The sequence below is a fragment of the Poecilia reticulata genome, linkage group LG10, assembly GCF_000633615.1.
Source record: "Poecilia reticulata strain Guanapo linkage group LG10, Guppy_female_1.0+MT, whole genome shotgun sequence".
Classification (NCBI taxonomy): domain Eukaryota; kingdom Metazoa; phylum Chordata; class Actinopteri; order Cyprinodontiformes; family Poeciliidae; genus Poecilia; species Poecilia reticulata.
Genome location: NC_024340.1, coordinates 23,714,154 through 23,720,245, shown reverse-complemented (window position 1 = coordinate 23,720,245; position 6,092 = coordinate 23,714,154). Strand labels below are relative to the sequence as shown.

At 38.1% G+C, this 6,092-nt stretch overlaps 1 protein-coding gene across 2 annotated transcripts in view; it reads left to right on the top strand.

Annotated features, from left to right (window-relative positions):
• The first annotated feature begins 324 nt into the window (after window positions 1-324).
• Window positions 325-6,092, top strand: part of hrh2a (histamine receptor H2a) — a 14,087-nt gene continuing 8,319 nt past the window's right edge. For both annotated transcript variants that reach the window (XM_017307250.1, XM_017307251.1), the window contains exon 1: window positions 325-410. The gene's annotated coding sequence lies outside the window, so the exon portion shown is untranslated. The remainder of the gene's footprint in view (window positions 411-6,092) is intronic.

The following is a 6,092-nucleotide window of genomic DNA, read 5'->3' as shown; positions in this document are numbered from 1 at the left end:
CCCAGCACCTAAATTACAACTTGAAAATAGCAAATTGTCTGAATTAAAAGATAAAAATCATAAGGAGCCTATAGTCAAAGATAACCTGCTTAATTGTTGCAGCTTGCACAGACAGGTTTGAAGAAATGACAGGAAAATGAAYAAGCTATTTCAAGCCTAGCCAAAGCAAATTACCCGAGGAGAAGTGTAAAATGAGAACAATAGAGCAGAATCAGAGAGTGAAAGTTACACAGAGAGAGAGAGAGAGGATTATTCAAGAAACCTTCCTGGCTMTTTTTCTCTCCTCTCTCTCTTGCTCTCTCTTTCTCAAGCCCTCAATACACACACTCTCCATGAGACACACTGTGGTTCTCTCTGGGAGAGCAACTGAGTAGCAGGAGCGTCAGCAGTGAGGGAAAAGCAGCCCCGAGGTGAGTATAAACATTCATGTTTGTCGATTATTTTCTGCACAACGTGTTGTCAGATTTGAACAACCGCACGGAGGTGCAGGACTGTCCTGCTGTTGCTTTTCTGTTTCTCAACCCTTCCTTATTTGTGCAACAGCATAAGTCTTCTTTTTCAGCATTTTCTTTGCTAATTCACATAAATGTATTTCAATMATTTTACAACTGATTCCAATAATTATCTGTGATGTGTCGGCTTTATTCTGTCCTAAATTATGTCCACAAAGATGAAAGCTTAAATGTATTCGTTCTTCTCTTGCTATGAGATTCAGCAGGCTTCCCATTTTTATTTGCATTCAAATGCAGATGCAGACAAAGGTCAGTTTAGAGAAGCAGAATCTGTGGCTAGTTTTACGTGTCCTTGCTCAGGAGTACTCAAATCGCATCACAACTTCCTTTTTTTAAAAAAAGCATCTCACTTCAGAAGACCTAAAGGTGTCTCTGAGAAAATGATGTGATGTGAATTTAGATTCACAAACATTTCCTTTTGTGAAACTGGTGTGAAAATGCTAATGTTTCTGTTTTATTTTATAGCTTGGTTTTATTTGTGATGATTTTATTTATCTTGTTTTGTCAGCCCCTTACGTTTGAGCTTTCAAAGTGTTATGTGTACAAATTTGAATTACACTGACGAGAACTGAAAATAGACATGTACAAAAGAGGGTGGTTTGATTAGATAATTACAATATTCAGTCTGTATATTATTGCAAYGAAGCTGTTGTAGGGAGAAAAAAAACAAGTCTCAAACTTCTTAGCAGACGGTCTGACTTTTAACCTCTCTGGTTGATTTTTACAAAATGTACGCATAGAAGCAGAATGCATTGCAAGCATCTATGAAAGATAGATGAACAAGGAGACRGAGCAAATACAAATAAGCAGACGGGAAAAGGAAAAGGCAGAGCAAGCCTTTTGCTGCTCATATCAATCTTAAATGCTTTGTTAATTTATGACATTAAAATGAAAAAGYGGGTTGACCAGACTGGATCTTGGAATCCAGTTCCCAACATTTTTACAAAAATTAAAAATAACAGATGCTTAATAAACCTGTTCCCTATTTTTTTCCTTTCCCCCCCTTTTTTTTAGATATATTAACCGTTTCCATAGTTTTTAGTTACAAACTAACTCAATAAGGTTTGGGAAAACATGAGGATAAAAGTTCAAATGCCTTTTAGGAAAGCACATGTATTGCACRTTATACAAATGGGGAACCTTTAGAAGTAAACATCAGAACATGCAAAGAACATGTTTGTGTCAGGTGACTAATATGAGAATAGGTTAGTAAACCATTAAGCTGCAGTTCTTCTTTTGGGTTGTCTGATGTGGAACCGACCTCTAGGTACATATTCTTCAAATGTCCTGATTGAGTATTTAATGCAGCATAGCCACTGAAAGCGAATTACATGTCTGAAAGCGGAGACTAAACCAGTCTCAGAAAGATATGTGACTCTGCAGTGAACCAGTCAAATGTTGGGAGGATGTGGTTTAGTGTCGTGACACGGTCAGAGTGCAGTGTGTTGAGCTGAGGTCTTTAGAGGAAGCATCTCTTTAAAAAACAGCAGCAAAAACATGTAAATGCAAGACCTAATAGAAAAAAAAAAGATTGAAGCTTAATGTGTTTTTTTCCTCAATTCATATTTTACTAAAAGTCCTCAGGCTTCTATTTTGTGGAAGCTTTCTGCATTGCTACATTAATCGAAGTGCAGTAAGGCTGACACTCTGAAGCCAATCAATTATCCCTACCTGACCTGAACTCGTTAGCGCACCTGTGTGTGTCTAGGCGTGTGCGACAAATACATGCTGTTAGCATGCATGAATATTTTATTTGTTAGATTCCCCCTCTTGGTCTCCGATAAAGCACGCGTTGCTCAATGTGTTTCAATTTCACACTTCCAGAGYTCCCCTCCACTGGGTAAAACACACAATGGTTACTAAGCAACCCACCATCCCAGACCTTTTCCCTTCTACTCCAGTGACTCAAGAAAAGACAAGTAGACAGATGTGGGCACACAAACAAGCACACGTCTTCACACACACTGTGTAAGAGTTGAACACACAATGCAGCAGAAGGTCAGTTTAAAGAAGCAAATGAKAAAAAAGAACACAWTGCTTGGTTTTGTGTTGAAATTMATTAGGATAAATAAAGCATTTATGTTGCTCTGATAAACCACCTGGTTTCATAATTTATAGACATTTACAGACAGCATTACAGTAAGAACTTAAACTAATATTTAATTAGCTAAAGCCACTTAATCTTATAATTTCTTACATCTGTTTCTTTGAACTTTATATTATCTATACTTTTGTATAAAGTGCAGTAGGTTTCATAATATTTCCAGTCTCACATCTGTTAAATCTTGATTTATATGAACCCATATTTGCAGCTTACCTCTCATAACCAATAGTGAACTACTGTGTGAACATTTTAATATGCAAATATGTCAGAAACTGTTTCATTTTGAGTACAGTTTGAAGCAATCACATTGTCTTCAGAAAATTTTATTGTATAGTGAATAATTGAAAAGTTGTTTTCGTGTTTTCTGAAACTGAGTTTAATAGAAACTCTGATTTCYCTAATCGACTGACATATCAGCAAAGTGTGAAATTAACTTCCATTTTCTTAACTCGACATAAACATGTTCAGACGAATTACYCTACAGAAAAGATAGGATTGCTTTGATAAAGTTTTGAGTTAAAAAGAYCAGATATTGCTTCAATACTCATTTCATAAAACCCAATCAGTGTGGTAAAATAAGCTAAAAGCAAAAACGGATGTACACYTGGGATGCATGATCCCAAAATTTAAGCAACGGATCCGATCTGAGTAATAAATAACCTCATTACTTCAGTTTATATGATCTAAAGCGTCACTGCTGCAGGTTTTTGTTTCCTTTTGCTGCTTCTTTTTCAAGCTTGCCTTTAATCATACACAAAATTGGTCTCTTTTCACCAGAGACGTTCTGAGCAGCAGGGGCATCCATAAAGCCGAATAAAACCAATTGGGCTCATTTTCATCTTTCCTTTTGGAGGATAGGCAAAAAGCAAAGGAAGCTGTTAAAGATCTTAAAAAATGTGCTTTAAAATTTCACCATATCTTTTGAGGTTCGTCTCAGTTTTGAACATTTGCAAATAAATCCTTAACTAATTGATCAGTGCAAYCATTAAAGGAACATGGTAAATGACGGTGAAACATCATGCTTCTGCATGTGAAAGATTGATTTGAGAAAAGTGGGTTGAAACAAAACAGCTGAAACAAAACTTTGATTCCGTAGGAGAAACACCCAGGAAACAATTTCGGCTGTCAGACCACATCTTAACATCTTAAAACCAGTGTTGTGGTCAAGACCACCTAACCCGAGACCAAGACAAGACCAAGACCAGAGCGTATCAAGACMGAGACAAGACCAAGACTTTTAGGGTCCGAGACCAAGTCAAGACCAAGACCGAGGAAAGTCGAGACTGAGTCAAGACCAAGACCAGCGGCCCGCGCTACATGACACAATAAAATATAAAATATGATCAAAATTGCTTCTCAAAATGATCTGAAAGATCCATATTCCCATAAAAACACCTAGATATTAAATACTTAATACATTTTACCAATATTAAATATTCCATCTCTGTGCTACAATSYRYGRTGGTCTCRTGCCATCCCTAAAAAGATAACGCCCTGGGCGTTTGCCCWTATTGCTCATGTCAGAAACCACCACTGTCTGCACCATTAAACATAGCAATTGAGGCAATGTCACATCACTATATTGCAGACTTTTGGACACAGTGTTGTCCCATATATGCGACAAGTCAGTCAACATCTCTGCACAATAATTCAGCGCAGTGAGTGACTTTTTTTAATCACAAATGCGTATGTCTCTCTATACAGCTAGCTTTGCTAACATCATGTCAACGGAGTTTACCTTTCTTTGAGCTACTTTTCTAAGTGACGAAAAAAGTTAGACGTAATCCCCACCGTCTGTGAAAGCGAAGAGCTGCTGAGTTAGCTGTGGCCATCGGATTTCTTAAGATTTATGCAGSGCTGTTATATTACTGASRATTAGACAGATCTTCTGCCGCTCAGAGGWAACCACTGCGCATGTCCTGGAGCGCCGCGCGCGAGTGAAAGGTGGAGAGGGTAGGGGGAGTAACAGAAACACGTAATTTCTTGGATTTTAATTGGTGCGTTTTGCATCCACTGAAAACAAAGATGTTAAATAAACTGAGTGATATTTTCACAGTTGCAGTCTTGACCGGTCTTGAAATAAAACGGCGAGTCCTCAGCGCCCGAGTCCGAGACAAGACCGAGACCAAATGCGGTCGAGTCCGAGACGAGACCTGGTCTCGAGACCAAGACCGATTTCGAGAACCACAACACTGCTTAAAACTACAAACACAAAGACATCTTTTTGTCATGCAAAAACATGAAACGGTCTTCCTCGGGAAACCTCTGAAAGCAACACARCCTTTGTGTTTTCTGAAAAACAGAGCACTTATTTCCACCCCCTTACTGTCCTTAAAACCCATTAACCAAACATATGGCACTGGTCGTGCGAGAGTGTCCGTCTGGACCGTCGTGACCATGTGAGCCTGGATGTGATTATAAAGATGCAGTGACAGTTGCGGCTGTTTGCTACGAGGGACAACCATAACAAGGCATTTATGAGAAACATCAGATGGTCAGGTTTAAAACAGCCAAGCGTAAATAAGCGATCARTTTTTCCTCATTTTGCCTTTTTTCAGCGCTAAGACATTGTCTCAGCATGACTCACTTGATTTTGTTTTAATGAAGTCAGTCTGACAGGAGCATATCACTGAATATAACGAAAGCAAGATATTTGCTACCCTCTTTTAGACGTGGGCTCATCACATTCTGATGGGTGCCTGGTTAAGACACAATAWTAAWWWWWWTYTTAACTGGATTAAAAACACAGCCGAAAATGTACTGACCAAAATAAAAATAGTAAATTTGAAGAAATAGTAGGGAACACATAGTGMACCTTATTCAATAATATAATATAACCCTGTTATATTATTGTGAAAGATACTTTGAGTATCTTATACATTCCAAATTTGGATAATTGAGGAGTTATCTGTATGTGATCTTGAAGACATAAACTCAGAAAGTGGGCTCAGAGTGCAAGAAAGATTTTGATGATGAAAACTGTTGAAATGTGTGTCTCATAAGTCTTTGATCCTCCCAGATAACATGTCCCAGTCATTACTTGCATTTGCAAGCCGCTCTTAAAGCTCTGGTGGGTTGCTGGACGATCACTGTTTGCTCTGGAAGATGTTCAAAAGCTCCAACTGGTCAGAAAAAGACGAAGATTAGAAGAGTTCAGATTTCTGTAAGGCAGTACAGTCATACAGTTGAGATGATAATTTAATCATGTCTAAACCTCTTCCATYTTGTCCTGACATGAAGTCAAKGTCCATCTCTTTTGTCTGTATCAAACCTACATACACATTCAAACAAGAGAAASTCTACCCACCAATCACTGACTCAGAGATATTCTCCACACAAATACACTCATTCTGTCAAATGCTTAGCCTTATTCTGCCATGCACAGACTAAATATTCTTGCTCATCTAGCACTAGAAATTTAACAAAGGCAAAAATACTAAACTATATTCAGCCGCAATTCTTGTCTTCTCTGTGCT